Source organism: Cupressus sempervirens, chromosome 1 (genome assembly GCF_028749045.1).
Source record: "Cupressus sempervirens isolate cs-2001-9-10 chromosome 1, ASM2874904v1, whole genome shotgun sequence".
In the NCBI taxonomy this organism is placed as follows: Eukaryota; Viridiplantae; Streptophyta; class Pinopsida; order Cupressales; family Cupressaceae; genus Cupressus; species Cupressus sempervirens.
The window spans coordinates 538,916,991-538,934,574 of record NC_143118.1 but is presented as its reverse complement, the minus strand read 5'-3'; positions in this window follow the sequence as shown (position 1 = coordinate 538,934,574).

Here is a 17,584-nt window from a genome sequence, read left to right as displayed (position 1 = left end):
CTACATACTGAACATTGTTATTGTTGTTGTTAGTAGGAATTCTTCCATTATTTGGTCAAGTGTTCCATTGTTAGTTCTGTCTTTGGAAGCCATTATTATGATTAGGAAGATTGAAGTTGTTCCCCCCATTGTTGTTTCCTACATTATTGTTGTTGTTTCCACTGAAGTTCCTGTTATAATTCTGGCCATGATTGTTATTGTAGGGACTAGCATTTTTCCTTTGAAAGTTGTTGTTCTATCCTTGCGATAACCTTAGATGAGTCAATTTATTGTTAATTTGAGACATAGTGTTTTTCAATTGACCAAATTTGGAAACAAAACCATTGTCTTCTTTAGTGGGCACTACTACCTTTTTCTCAAAAGAAGGCAACCTTCAAAGGTTCAAACCCTAGATACATTAGAGATAGATTTTGTAGAGTAGGTGCTTATTGCAATGGAACTAGATTCATAGGTATGAAATAACTTGGCATCATGGGTACTCTGGTAGGGTATGTTGGCATCACTGTGATAGTTGGAGCTAGAAGCATTAATCCTCCTCTGTTAGGATTAGGTTGCTTAGTGCAGGTAATTGCCTCTGCAAATATTTTATCCAATGTGTCAATATTTTTGTACGAAGTCTTCTTAGAAAAATTTTAGTAAGGTGGTCCATAGCATTCAAATAAATTTGAATAGCGGTTTCAACTAGTATAGTGTATGGTGTCTCCAGCTTGGGATATGCCATATGAAAGTGATGGTTGAAGAGAGAAACTATCTCAACTGGGTCCCTTTTGATTGATATGAATTTTTGATGTATCACAGCTAGGTTGATGAATGTTTTGAATTGTTCCAAGAATAATTTTTTGAAAGAGTCCCAATCTCCAATGCATCTAGGTGGAAAATTAGCATACCAATTGAAGGTAATTTCCCCTAAAGAGTAGGGGAATAAATGAATAACCACATCCTTGTTAGCTACCTGCTTACAGTTGCAAATTTCTTTGAATACCTTGATGTGATCTTTAACTATTCATGTTTCACCATAGATGAATCTTGGGAAAAACTTCTTAGGATTTTTATGGAGGTCATGGAGTGCACCTCTTAAGTTTATTGGTGAGTCCACAACATTTACAAAAAAAGGCATTAGAGGGTTTGGTGGACCTAACGGTGGTTGTTGAGGTTTAGTTATTGGAATATGTGGTGGTCCACCAGGGGGCTAGAATGGAGGTGGAGTTGAAGAAGATGATGAAAGTTCAAATGGAAGTGGTTGAATGTGGGGTATTCCCTTGTCACTACATGGTTTTCGAAAGTGGGTGAGCTTAAGAAACTCATGTGAACTTGGCGTAGACCTTAATGCTCACTGAAATGGGGATTCTATATCAAAACCCTCCAGTTTGCATCAATCCTAGAAAAAGTGCACCTCTACAAAAGTACACTTTCTTGCCTCTCTAAATTTTGTGCACCATAGAGTTTAGCACTCCTGTGCACCTACAAAGTTGTAGATCTGTGGACCTACATACTTGTGGATTTCTAGACCTACAGATCTACGAAGCTATGGATCTACAAAGTTGTAGACCTGAATTTCTCAAAAGCTCAAAAAAAATTATAAACTTGTGGGAAGCACAATTTTTTGCAAAAAGTGTAGAATTTTGAAACTTTGGCAAATTTTCCTTCCTTTTTTGAGAATGAAAAGTGCAACCCTAATTCTAGCACCACTTTTATTGAGCCATTGTTTTACACGGTGCTAAATAGTAGGAATTCTTGTGAATTCCTCTCTTGAAAAGTTGAATTTGTGAATCAACTCCAAGGTTTTAGGTGATCTTGTGACCTATTGGAATCCACTCAGTTGAAGATAAATGTGAATGTTCATGAGGAGGCCTTTACTAGTTCATTTTGATTTTAGATGAAATGAAGAATCTACACACTATTTCCAAAATAACACTAAAAAAGAAATATGTTTTTGTATTTTATTTTGTTTATGAATGCAATCTAACCATGCAGCTAGTATGAAATCCTATTCTAACAAGGGGGTTAATAAAGAAAATAACAAGAACTCTAAAGTAAATGACATGAAATTCAAAGCAAATAATGTAAAATTGAAATCCTAATGGACATAAGCTATAAAAAACAACACATCTACTAGTTAAACTTTCGAAGAGATTAGTAGGTAACCAATGAAAGTAGGAGCAATGCTTCCTCAATTCCACTAATGCAATCATCGATGAGAAACTTGGTAATTGTATGATATTTCACTCTTCATCAAATCACAAGGCCACAAAAAGTGTGCTCATGCGAGATAGAGAGTTATACAAGCAAAATTCGATGATTTCTTCTCAAGCTCATTACATCAATGAAATTTATAAGTCTATAGAAAACATCAAAACCAAATGATCACACAACTAGAAATAAAGCAATAAACCTTTGGCTTAATCACAATTTTATGAACAAAATTCACAAAAAAATGACACATTTAGGCAAGATTCACTATGTACTCCAAATGCAAGCACCAAAAGGATAATTTTATTACATAATAATAGTGGACCTGATTATATATTACAATAGGGTATTTATAATAAATCATCTCATCAATATGGGTTGAGAGTGAGAGATATCTCCATGCAAAAAAATGTTTTTTAAACAATAAAACAACTAATTATATACAAACTAACTACCTAACTAGTTCTTAGTAGGACTCCATCCATTTTATATTCATTAATTGGATGCATGAGTCTTTTACATGTTTAAAATGAAGAAATATGAGAGAAGAATGAATGAGAAAGCTTCAAGTCAAAGTTAAAGTGTCTAGAAGTGCCAAAAATAGGAGCTAGTCCTTCACAAGGTGTTTGTAGGAGTTGAACTACCATTTGAATGTGTTTTCGATACATGGAAAGCTCTATTTTTTTATACTAGTAGTTAACTATCCATAGAAATTTTTTGAACATGTGCACCTATAGAGCTATAAAACCTATGTATCTATGTACCTATAGATCTACAGAGCTACACACCTCAAAGTGGTCCAAAATCTCAAAATTTTACTGAGTGTCAAAATTGAAATTCTGGCATCTGGGTTTTGCTCTTCTTCATCCCAAAGCTATGTTTGGATGTTTACCCTTGAATTTATTTATAATCTCTAAAATTTTTGCCACATTTAATAAATCCAAAGCCTCATATTTTTCCTTGACCTTTTGTCTATAATTGCCTACCTCAATTTGGGTGTTAGAAAAATCTTTGAGTTTGGTATCCAATTCTAACAACGCTTCTTCAGTTCTAAAGGCTTGTTGGATGTCCTCATCATCAATAGCTTCCATAAAAATCCTCCTAAAATTCTCTACTACTACCTCAATAGGAAAAAATTTCTCTCATTCCTCATCTTAAAAAATATCGAAACATGCATCACTATAATGTTTCTCTACTTCCAGAATTTTCTCTTTGGCTTGGTCCTTGAGCCGATGAATCTCCTCATGTGATGTTTCCAATACTTTATTTATATTTTCTATTTTATCTATCTAGTCATGAATCATATCTAATTCTTCTCCTGTATATATATTGATCAAAACCTGGTACCTTTGCCCTTTAATAGCTTGCAAAGTTCATAAATTTTTACTCTAGGCCTGTACTTCATCCACAATACCAAAGTCGTGCTTCAAAATTGCTATGATCTTATTTATGTTCTCCTAAATAGTATGTAGTATCTTCAAATTACCCATGATAATCAAAACACCTTTCTCCTTAGAATTTTCCCATGATTGTTGATAGGCTTTCAAAAATGGGTCTAGCTATACACCTCCCCCTTCTCTAAGTATAGTATTCAAAGTCTACTCGGGGTGCTCAAAATCTAGAGGACCAACCACTTCAGCTAAATATCCCTTTAGGAACTCAACCTGCCTTCGAAGTGTCTAGAGTTTGAACTCATCCTTTTCCATGTTCTTGAGGACCTCTTTGACTCCCATGGTCATCATTAATCGAGTTGTATCCCATGTATGGTTTTCCCAACATAACCTCTTTCAATTCATAATCTTTTAGACCAAGACTTCCCATATCTGTATCTTCAGGAGGGACAACCACTTGTGAAAATAATTCCTAGTTTCATGTGTTAGTGACAAATACCAATGGTGTTGCCTCATCTAAAGTGGACTCAAGTTTATTCAAAATCTCTGCAATATCACAAATATCTTGCTCTGAAGAACAAAAGTGAGGCCTGGTACTCCTCATTATTTCTTTTTAGAGCCATCTATAGATGTGTTCACCTAAAGACCTAAATCTTGAGGACAAAGGGGTGTACTCTACTACCTCCTTCCCCTTATCACTCCTTCTCAGCATTGTTTCCTATTGTGAGGGCTCTCATTCTATAGTCTTAGTCTTAGTGGACCCTACAGCTTGCATCTTAGTGTCTTGGGAAGGTGGTTGAGAATATTCCACCATTTGTCCCTCCTTTGACACTTAATCAGTTGACATTTTTTCTAGTTCCTCCTCCTATGATGGTTCTGTAAGGAAATGTGGCAACAAAGAATATAACTATTTCCACATAACCCATAATAGATCTAAAATAAACACAGAATTAAAATCCACATGCAAGAGAATAGACAACATACCCAAAAAAATTGTGACACAAGATATACCCTGGGAAACTCTCATTGAGGGAAAAAACCCAGCCTCCAAAAGCATCCATCACCATATATTATTTCGCAAAATTACCATTGCAATATAACCATGGAAGCCTTCATGGCCATAGCCACAACTAAGCAAACTATGTGAACAAGCATGAATCCACACAGCCCATGCCATGCTTCCAACCTTCACAAATGCTCCCTTGGCTAACCTGTCAAGCTTTGTCCTGCTCGACTCTTGCATTTCTCACTCTTACTCTACAAAAACTACCTTTGTGGCTGCTTATATAGTAGCAAGTCCCGCCAAACCACCAAGTGGTATTACATAAACCATGTGCTACCTAACCCACTGACCCTACATTTAATATTGGGCATTTAATTCTTTTCCTCAATATTAAATAATTACATGAAATATTTTCACAATGTTACAATACAACTCCTCAAGAATATTCCATGGGAATCTTCACATGTTGCACATCCATCTAGGCACAACATTACAGGATAAAATAAAATAAAATATAACAACATTGTGCAATGTGTGAAACACCCATTATCTCAACAATCTCCCACTTGTTGTATACATTGCATAGGGTCAATCCGTAGCCACATAAATGAACAAGGGAACAATCCCTCCCAGCACATCCACCATCATGGATCAAAATACACCAAATGTTCCATTCTAGTACCCACAACAAAATCAAAGTATCTAGCATCTCAAACATGAATGATCTCACCTCCTATTATGCCACTGGCATTGGACATACATAGAAGCCATCCAAAGAGAAAGCCACCCAACCTGTTGCATTAGAAGTTCATAAAATCTTGTACCAACTAAAATTCCAAGCACAAATAACCCGATCCAAAGGTAATCGCATGTATCCATAGTTGTCAAAAATATCCATAGCTAAAATAGCACCCATAGCAAGTGCCAAACCCATCCAACTATCCATACCTCCAAAGGTATACCTAGTGAATCTCACATCATCAACATATCCAATCTATAACCTACAATCACAAGCCTCAAGAGCAATACCTACCACATATATACCAAGAAGCTCCCACTACAAAAGATAATATCAAATCTATAACCAATCCACTCAACACATCTCAAAGAATTGAATCCATGTATTATCAAGGACATCCACAATACATAAACTAATATTCTGGAAGAAAAACTCTCATAACAGGTCTCCAATGCTCTCCCAAGTTCTCCAGAACCAACAGAGGAAAGAGATAAAGGAATAACCATGTCATCTCTCACATGACATACATGAGCACAAACCAGTGATCACAATATCTAACCAATCTCAAATCCAATGTAAGAAAAAATTGAACATTCAAGAATATAACCAAGACCAGAGAAACTATGCAAATCATAACTTGTATCATATCCTTCTACACACACCTCTAGATGTAAACTATGCAAGTATGATCTCCTCCATAAAACCCCAAAAAGAAGCCTCAACAAAACCCAAACCATACCATATAACTAATCATGGATGTATGCCTCTCACAAGAAGATCAAACTCATAAACCATTCCTAAACCAAGGAATATGCCCAATATAGAACCATCTCCAAAACTCAACTAGCATAACAACATATGCACATGGAGATAACCAATGCTAAACCATCTCTCAAATGAACCCTCTAGAACTAACTCATGTACCATAGCTCAATATCCATATCCATGAAAGACAAGAATAAATATAATGCAACTGAGAGAAACAATGGGCTATACCTCTCAAGTAGCAAACTGCCAAGTAGACCAAGAGTGGGGAATGAGAATGCTCATCAAGGTACCCAAGTCTCCAACCAAGACTCATCTAAGAAAAATCTCCTCTCAAGTCCATATCAGGTGACTACCCCTTGAACTTCCTGTTGAAACCATCAACCATCCCAACAAATACTTCTCTAATCCAAGAGAAATCAGCATCACCACCATCTCTAAGTATCTATGAGCATTTGTAACCAATCAATCCATGCCAACTCCAAATGCAAAATAGCAATATCATGAAGTATCCAACTTATGATCAATGTACTCAATACCAAGAAACTAAACCAAGATCAATGTCAAAGTTCCAACCATGGCCTCAAGAACATAAACATGACAACATGATCTAACCATCTGAACCAAAGAGATAACATACTATACATGAACATACTATAACATGTCACAACTCTAAACGTGTATGAAGAGTATACCATGGCATAATAATGAAACCATTATCATACCAAGGATAACATGTCAAATAAAAGCATAAACCACACCTTTGCTAAGAACCTTGTGATTCCTCAAGATGCAACCATCTCCACACACCATGAAGAAAATCATCTCCACATACTAGGGAGAACCATCTCCACATACCATGAAGATAACAAGTGCACCATGCAAATATCAAAGATGCTTCTATAGCAATAGGATCTAAGACAAACCTCCAACATCTGCAAACACTCAATAAATATATCAATGCCAACAACTCCCACTCAACTTTGGTACCAAGTCACTTATGGCATCATAAAATCCATCTTCTACATGAAGATCCAAACCAAACTAGGAACTAATCCTGCATTGTCACCCCATCACTGTCACAAGCTCCCACTAAACTATGTATCCAAGATATCCATGACATAATGATGAAAAACTATCCTCTAACCATGAGAACCAACCAAGGCATCAAACCATCAAAGAACTCAAAGTGCACATCATGATCTCCTCAAAAGAAACCAAAATAACCATGATCCTTAACCAAGAAGATATACCACCATAATTGAATCAGAAAATCCAAGCTAATGAACATCAAGGATGTACCTGTTTATCCAATCATGTCATGGTAAAATCCATGACACCATGATCACATCCATGAACCGAGCATTTATCTCTCAAAGTGTCCAACCTATCAGCATAAAATAGTCAACCACAATCCTCCACCATGACTGTATCTGGTAAAAACATCTCATCCCTTCTACATGAAGAAAAAAATAGCAAATCATGTGACTTAGGGCATAGACAACCCAAATCCAAGCCACCAATCTGAATATGCATCAATAATGAAAGATCAATGGGCAAAGACAACCCATAACCAAGCTATAAATGCAACCTATAAGTATAGACTGCTTACAACAATGCAAAACTTGTAGATCCAACAAGTCATCATACATATCCAAATCAAACATTGATAACCATATCATCATGAGACCAATCTAAAATATGAATTGAGTATACAATGACATCAAATCTTAAATTTCCAATGCCATAAACTCGTAATGTTACCATAGTCAAAATATACCATAAACTATTTAGATCAATATATCACCAAATAAATCATGCCAAACCTGCACCAAATCTAAACCAATGTGTAGAGATCTCCAAGAGCTTTCTGTTGACTACTTGAAGTCCAAAATCCAACTCTGTATGCCCAAGTTATGCCTTAATCTGTGCTCAAAATAAATAACATCTAATTTTAAGGCTCTTAAAACTTAACAAAATATCAAAATCATAGAACCAAACTTATACCATATTGTAGTGCTCTGAATTAGCTTTCCAACGCCTATAAGAACTCTAAAATTTGATATTTTGAGAGAAAGTTATGGCCATTTTACTAAGACAGTCTTTTTACCATTTTTAGTGCAATTTTTTTTTTTTTTTTTTTCTAACAAAAAATTTGACAGGATTAAATTTGACAGCCATCATGGGCTGAAACCAAAAAAATCTTTCATTTCCTCTAAACATGGCCAAACTAGGGCATATTATATATCAAAATTTATGGAAACATTGACCTAGATCCAATGGTGAGGTTTACTTTTACCTAGGAGGTCATTTCTGCATGCTACCCCCTAAAACCCTCATTTAAATTAAACATCCAAAAAAAAAATCCTTTCGTCCAAAAAATTTCACATGCCCAAATATTTTAACATCCCATCATAACAGCAAATCCAAAACCCTTAGATTTGTAATAAATCACTCATATATCTTGCCCTTTTCTTTTATCATCTCATGCATTCCCATGGATTCAATCTAGGGTTACAACAATACAACCATAGCTTTGATACTACTTTTAAGGAAACTTGGCAACAAAGAATATAACCATTTTCACATAACCCATAATAGATCTAAAATAAATATAGAATTAAAATCTACATGGAAAAGAATAGACAACATACCCACAAAAATTGTGACACAAGATATACCCTGGGAAACCCTCATTGAGGAAAAAAACTGAGCCTCCAAAAGCATCCATCACCATATATTATTTCGCAAAATTACCATTGCAATACAACCATGGAAGCCTTCATGGCCATAGCCACAACTGAGCAAACTATGTGAATAAGCATGAATCCACACATCCCATGCCATGCTTCCAACCTTCACAAATGCTCCCTTGGCTAACCTGTCAAGCCTTGTCCCGCTCAACTCTTACCTTTTCCACTCTTACTCTACAACAACTACCCTTGTAGCTGCTTATATAGTAGCAAGTCCCACAAAACCACCAAGTGGTATTACATAAACCATGTGCTACCTAACCCACTGACCCCATATTTAATATTGGGCATTTAATTCTTTTTCCCAATATTAAATAATTACATGAAATATTTTCACAATGTTACAATACAACTCATCAAGAATATTCCATGAAAATCTTTACATGTTGCACGTCCATCTAGGCACAACATTACATGATAAAATAAAATAAAATATAACAACATTAAGCAATGTGTGCAACACCCATTATCTCAACAGGTTCCTTCTAAACCTGCTCTTCTTCCAAACTTTTAGATGGAGGAGTAACTGAGTTTCTATCTACTACTATGACTTGTGGTGGAGACAGGGGAGTAAGATCTGGACCCTATGAATCTGGTAGCATCTACATCTAGTCTTCTTATTGAGGTTCACTTGTAGGGGTGTCCTTGATCTTATCCCTGATTAACTTTATACCCATGGGCATGAAATTAAAATTTGAAATTGTGAAAATGTCATCACCCTCTTCATTCTACTCATCCACCCACTGTTGTACTTCATCTTCCAAAGAAAAGAGTTCTAAGGGTTTTGCTTAGGTGGATGGTTAGGTACCTATGGCACTCTTTCTCATTTGTAGCTTAGCAGCTCTAGCTAGCCAAGTTCTTCCCTGTAGGGGCACTTGTTGCTCTTCCTCTTCTGATTCTTCTTCCTCCTATTCATCTCCCTATGATATGGTTTTAGGAATAGATGGGGGGGCACCAATCTTTTGTTAATCCTTTGCCTCTTTTTCATCTGGATCTTAATCTTCTTTCATTTCTTTGTAGCAGAAGGAGAAGTTGGCTCTTCTTGCGATGGAGGAATGGAAACCTATGGAATCTCCCCCTCTTCTGGTTAGTTGGGAATAATGGGAGACAATTGAGATTTATCCTAGACTTGAGTAGCTCCAATATCTTTGGACCCTTATGCACTCTCTTCTTGCTACTGGGAAGGTGCCTGTTCTTCAACCTATTCTATTTGAATTCTTTGAGTGGAGGTCCTCTTCCTTTTGTTCTTTCCCTTCCTCTTTGTAGGGTAATAGTATCCAACCAAGCGATCAAGCTAGTATACTATCTATGGCATGATAGGAGACTAGGCTACAAAGGTAGCAATTGTTACTTTCTTCCCTCTACCTCTTTCTAGGTGAGCATGCACATGAAAAATCACTGTGTCAAGTATTGGATCAAGAAGAAAAGGCTTCTTGATCCAATCCTTCATTATTCTAACAACATGCCTTTCTTGATTATTAATATTACTAGCCTCTTCCCTATCAACCTCAACATTCATAATGGGTATTTCACCAATTTTGTTTGAGTTGAACAGGGGGTCTAGTATCTCCTTAGAATCTTGTTTCCTTATCTCCTTCGAGATGTTCAACTAGAGAGTCTTCTCTGCAAGATACAATGTCATCCTACAATAGTCCCTTACACAGACATCATAGTCATTTGTTGCATTCATCTAGTGATCTTCAATAACATCCTCATGGTGAAATTCCTTTCTTGCTAGACTCTGTACTCTCCTAATATTATTAAAATAGGGCCAAGGAGAGTTGTATTGCTCAAGGGGATAATTCTCTCACTCCCACTCGAAGGATGGAATATCTTGTTTTTGTTTCACCTCATATGGTCCAATGACCAAGGGCCATGCCAAGCAAGGTCTCCATTGTCTCTTTACCCTCTCATATGTAGATTCAATCTACTAAGAAATCTCCAATAATATCAATTTTTCACTTGGATATCTCGAGAGCTTCTTAGGATTAATGGAGGCACTAGCTACCTACAGATATGTGAACATTTTAAATTGGATGAAGTAGGCTCTGAGAACTATTATCTGTGCATTTGCTTCATTGAATAGCATCTTTCCATAATCTCCCTCAATGAACTAAATGACCATGAAGATGAATGCATCATTAACGATTATGTATTCCTTGCTTTGTGTAGAGAGCCTCTTCCTCACTGGCTGAGGGTAGACAATCTATGGCCACGTGTTAGGATCCTACATACTACCCCTCTTGTACAAACCAAGGTAGTTTGTCACCCTCACTGCAAGTAGGTATACCATGTAAGAAGTCATATAGAACTTCTCCTTATCTTTTACTACCCTTAATTGCTCACACAAGTTTTCACTTAGTGTGGTGGCCCAGTCCAATGGTATCTTTGCTACTCAGATGGTCTCAATGAAGTTGACCATACAAGTGTTGAGGTGGCCTGCTATAGGTAAACACATGAATTTTCTCAAAAGAATGATGGAATAACCAATATCCTCCCTCATATATCCCTGATTCATATCAACTTTGCCTATTATCCTTCCCTAAGGAGGCTTCTTAATAAGGTAAGATGATTGTATAATGTATATCGCCTCTTGTTATTGCTCCCTGTACCATCTCTCTGCTACTTCATATGAGAGTCTAATGAATTCATCTACCCTTGCATTATGGAAGACCCTCTCAATGTTTTCAGGTCATGGGTCCAATACAACTTCTCCTGTGACACTCTTGACCACTCTCTCTTCACCAACAAAATGTTGCACTAGTGTCATGATTAGTTCTATTGACTGCACCAATATGGGATGCAAAGCTATGTTTACCAACCTAGAACGAATCAATGAGGAGACCAGAGTTGATCTTTTCATGAGCTTGTTGCAAATTCTTAGGAAGTCTCTCAAATCTATGTGTCCCAGGTTAATATCTATGATTTCTGCATGATCATCATGGAACCTTGATTTTGAGGGTACGCCTTGGAACTTAAATACAATGGGCTTGGGTGCCATTCTCAATGTGAATGCCATTTTAATCTCTGCATGACACAAGAAAAGGCATTTTTTAGTTAATAGTAATGAAAACCTTAAAATAGAGTAAAAGCACTATTTTATTAATTAACCAATTAGTGATAATAAAAAAAGTGAAGAAGAGTGCATCTTTTGGAAGTGTGGAAGTGTGTGCAGAAGATGGGAGTGGGAGAGCATAATGCACCGGCTTGGGTAGAGCTCATGGTAAGGGTTGGGTGTGTGATGCTAAGTTTGGAAGAGCACATGATGCTCAAGATTTGGAAGGGCACATGGCACATGACCTTTGGAAGGGCATGTGGTGCACAGTGCCAAAGGGCGTGTGGCACTAAAGGATGCACAGTGTGAAGTGTTGAAGGGCATGCAACAGTGTCAAAGAACACACAATGCATGGGTTTCATAGGGTGCATTGAGCATGGCACTAAAGGGGTAAGCAGTTTTCATAGGGTGCGTCAAGTGTGGTGCATGGTTTAGCCAATAATGCATCTACCTTTGTGCACTCAATGAAGCAAAAATTGATAAAACTTGGCACTAAGTTTTATCAGTACCTACTATCCATTCAGTCAAGCTTGGTAAAAAAACTTTGTTTAACTTATTCTTCTAAACTTGCTTAGTGTAACCAACCTTTACAACCTTAAGTAGATTATCAATGCGCTATGATATCGCTATCTTAGTTGATTCTTGTACTCATTTTTATATCATAACTCAACCTTTCTCTTAGGTGATTTTGTTACATATTTTGATCAAATCCTCTTCATTAATCAAACAAGTGATAGTAATTAAACCATATAAGCAATTGCCTTATTAGAAAAATAGCAGGTTTGACATTAGTGACAAAAAAATGATCAAAACACATTTATTATAATTGTATCAATCTTTTTTCAACAATCTTCTTCTTCTTAACAATCTCCCACTTTGGTATTGATGGAAAACCAAATTGACTTAGTTAAAATAGTAAAACTAAAAAAATACCAAAAAGAAAATAATTCCTTGTATTGAAATTGCTTCCTCTATCAACAACTTTCATCTTTTGAATAGGTTACAAAATCTATTTTGTTTTGATCAATAGACAATCAACAATCAATTCATCCTTATGACTCCCTCTAAATTACTTCTTATATCTACCTTCTACAATATCTTCTTCTTACTAGGTAGATGTTATCAGTGGATACACTTTCTTTCTCATTCGTTACCATTCCTCTTTCATATTGTGTGTTGGGATTTCTCCCTCTTTGTTCAATCTTCAATCTCTTGTATTTCTCCCTTCATTCTCCCTTAAAGATCAATTTAATCTCTTGTATTTTTTCCTCTTTGACAACAATTTGAAAGACTTTTCATCTTAATATGTAGATATGAATTTCTTTAGTTTCTTTTGTGTCATCTTACTTGTGACTCTTTTGTAGTTTTAGCTCTTTGATTACTCTAGGTAGCTCCTACAGTAAGATCCACTACATCAATTTGCAACTATGATAATTAACTTGTTTGATGTAGAACACTACTTTTGTTAATTAGATAGCTTTTGATAGGGGTATCACCCCTAGTTTACCTCTTAGATACTCGTGAGCATCCTTAGGTAATGCTTTTGTGAAGATATCAACAATTTGCTCATTTGTGTTAACATATTCCATCTTCACCTCTTTATCTTGAAATAATTCTCTCAATTAATGATACTTGATTGCAATGTGCTTAATCTTTGTGTGCATCACAAGATTCTTTGATATATTTATAGTACTTATATTATCACAATAAAGTATCACTAGTTCAATGATCTCTTCCTTTATACCTTTGAGTAGTTGTCTAATCCATACAATGTTTGTAAAATTTAGAGTAGCAACAACATATTCAATTTCAATAGTAGATAGTGAAGTGCAGTTTTGTTTCTTACTAATCCATGTAACCACCCTCTTGCCTAAGAAAAATGCTTCTCTACTAGTGCTCTTTCTGTTATCAATGTTTCTAGCCCAATCAACATCAATATAGGCTCTTAATTCAAATTTCTTATTTTTCTTATACTATAGACTATATTCCTCTATTCCTTTTAGATATCTCATTATTCTCTTTGTAGCCATCAAAAGATTCTCCTTGGGATTAGCAGAGAATCTTGTAACTATCCCTACATATAATGCAATATTAGGTCTATTATGTACTACATATTGTAATTTACCAATCATAGACCTATATAATGTTTGATTCACCTTAGCTAAATGATCATTTTTTGACAATTTATGTCCTATCATAATAGGTGTACTTACCAGTTTGGAATCCTCCAATCTAAAATTTTTCAGTATCTCCTTGACATACTTTGACTGAATGATGTATATACCATATTTCATCTTATGTATTTGCAAACCCACAAAGAACTTGATCTCTGAAAACATAGACATCTTAAATTCTTGTTTCATTTCATTTGAAAAAGCCTTACATAAAGCATCTTGACCTCCAAATATGATATCATCAATAAAAATTTTAGACAATAAAATACCTTTACTTTTCTCTATCTTCATGTACAAATTATTGTTATCATCAGTTCTTTCAAATCCAATCTTCACAAGATAATTATGAAGTCTCTCATATCATGCCCTTGGTGCTTGTTTCAATCCATATAAAGCTTTGTGTAATCTACACATCACATTCTTATTTTTAACATCAACAAATTCTTCTAGATGATCGATGTAAACTTATTCTAATATACCATTCAAAATTATGGATTTAACATCCATTTGATAAGCTTGGAAACCTTTGTATGTAGAATAGGCAAGTAGAGTTCTTAATCCTTCCAATATAGCAATAGGAGAAAATGTTTCTCCATAGTCAATCAATTCTTCTTGTGCATATCCTTTGCATACTAATCTTTCTTTTTTCCTTGTGACTTCACCATTCTCATCAAGCTTATTTCTGTATACCCACTTGGTGCCAATAACATTTTTGTCTTTTGGTCTAAGAAGTAGAGTCCATGTCTTGTTTTTATCAATTTGTTCAATCTCTTCTTCCATGGTTTTTCTCCAATCCAAATCTTCTAAGGAATCTTTTAGTATTTTAGGATCTTTTATGCTTAGTAAGAATTTATCATTTCTCAATATATTCTTTATCATTGGTCTAGCATCTTTATCTCCAATGATTTGTGTATAAGGATGATGTCTCTTGCCATATTTGGACAATCTTGGTTAGTTATGGTTTTTTCATTTGGTCTATCTACTTCAGAGTTACTATGTACATCTTTGTCAAGTGTTTCAATATCTCTCTCATGTACACTAATCTCAGAATTAGAATGTACCTCAACTTTATTTTTAAACTTGGCATCTAAATGTAGATCAATTCTTGAATGCAACTTAACATTCACAATATGTGACTCAGCAGTCACTAAAACTTGTTGCTGGTTTTTAGCTTGATTTGCAACATCTTCTTCATTAGCCATACCTTCATAAAAGTATACAAATGATTTGTATTCTTCTATTTCTTTCATAGGTTTAGCCTCATATACTTCTATGTATTCATCATATTTCACATTTTCACTTTCAACAACTTTGTTAGTGTTATTATTTAAACACTTAATAACTTTACTTCTTATGGAATAACCTAAGAATATACCTTGTTCACTTTTTGCATCTAGTTTACCATTCCTAAAATCTTTGAGAATAAAGTATTTTCTTCCAAATACCTTAAAATATTTTACATTTAGTGATTATCCATACCATAGTTCAAAAGGTGTTGAATGAGTACCTTTCTTAACTTGTACATGGTTCAAGGTATAGGAAGTTGTACTTATAGCTTCTCTCTAGTATTTCAAAGCAACATTTTTCTCTATCATGAGTGTCCTAGCATAGTCTATTATAGACCCATTCCTCCTTTCAACAATTCCATTTTGTGGAGAAGTTCTAGGAGCATATATCCATCTTTTGATACTTCTATCATTATAGAACATCTCAAATAATTTGATGTAAATTCTCCTCCTTTGTCAAATCTAAAACATTTTAGACTTTTACCTATTTCCTTCTCAACTCTTGCTAAGTACCACCTAAACATTTGGAAAGCATCAGATTTCTATTTTAGAAACATAACTCTCATCATTCTAGAATAATTATCAACAAGTAGCATAATTTACTTATCTCCTTTGTAGCTTTGTATTTCAATTGTTCCACACAAGTTAGTATGAACAATCTCTAGTATTCCTTTAAAAATATGAGTTGTAACTCTTAAAAATTGACTTTGTTATTTTTCCTAACTAACATTGTTTTTACATTATATTATCAGGCTTCTTCAAATCAAGCAAGCCTCTAAATTTTCTCATGTTGCTAATACTAAACAAGTCATCAAAATTAACATGACATAACCCCTTGTGCCATATCCACACATCGTCAAATTTTATAATTAGACAAATAGCATCCTCTATATTGAGATAGAATATATTACTCCTAGTTTGATCACCCTTTCCAATCAATTTTTCATTAGCATCATATATCTTAGTAATCTTGTTTTCAAACTCAACCGTACATCCTGAATTATTCAATTGTGACATGCTTAAATAGATTATAGTTAAGTCCTTCAACATAGTAAGCATTGTCACATAGAATCTTTTATGTGAGTTTGATAGAACCTTTTCCTTTTATCAGGCATGGTGTATCATTACCAAATCTTACACTATTTCCATCATAATAATTCAAGGTAATGAGCTTACTTTTATCTATAGTCATATGATGTGAACACCCACTGTCAATGATCCACCTATCATTATTGTTCACACAAGACACAACTCTAGATTCTTTATCTTCATTAGATTCATCCTTCATTGAAATATACACCACTTCATCATCATGTTCATTATATTCATATTTTCTTTCCTCTTCAACAATGTAGCAAGACTTCTTGCCTTTATCTTTGTAATCCTTGTTGTCTTCATCTCTTCTACTTTTGTACTCATCACAACCTCTATATTTCTTCTTCTCTAGACATCTAGCAACAAATTACCAACCTCATTGCAATTGAAATAAATGAAAGGTAATTTACTAATAAACTTTCCTTTACCTCTATGAAATATCCTTACTAGTAGTGCTTCAAGTTGATCTACATTCTCCTCATCTATGTCACTATCACTGGACACATACTTTGTCTTTTTATTCTTCTTCTTCTCATTAGGTTCCTTTAATGACAACTTAGCTTTGAAAATACATTTAATGTTTTTAGGTTTGTAATTATCAAAGTTAGATAGTTCAAAAGTAGTGAGTCTACCTACTAGACCTTCAAGAGATAGAGTATTCCCTAGTATACATTTCAGTTCTTGTATTGCAAAAACTCTAATAGCATATATTGGTAGAAGAGTTCTTAAAACTTTTCTTAGTATAGTATCATCATCTATTGTACTAGTATCTCCTCTTATTGCATTAACAACATCTTTTATCTTTGAGCAATATTGAGAAACATTTTCACCTTCTTACATTCTCATACCATCAAACTTACCTCTAAGACTTTTAGCTTTTGCTCTTAGAACATTATTTTCTCCTTTGTAGATGGTGTTTAAACCACCCCACATCTTTTTTACACTATCGAGACTTTTGATATCATCAAATTCAGCATAGCTTAGGGAAGATGCAATCTCCAACATTGCCTAGTTGTGTTCTTTCTTCTTTTTTAGATCCTTAGTAGTTAGGGCTCTAGTAGGATCAACATGATTAATAGAAATAGTAGATTGTACATGATCTCCAAGTCCTTCAAGGTGTAGCTTCATCAAAA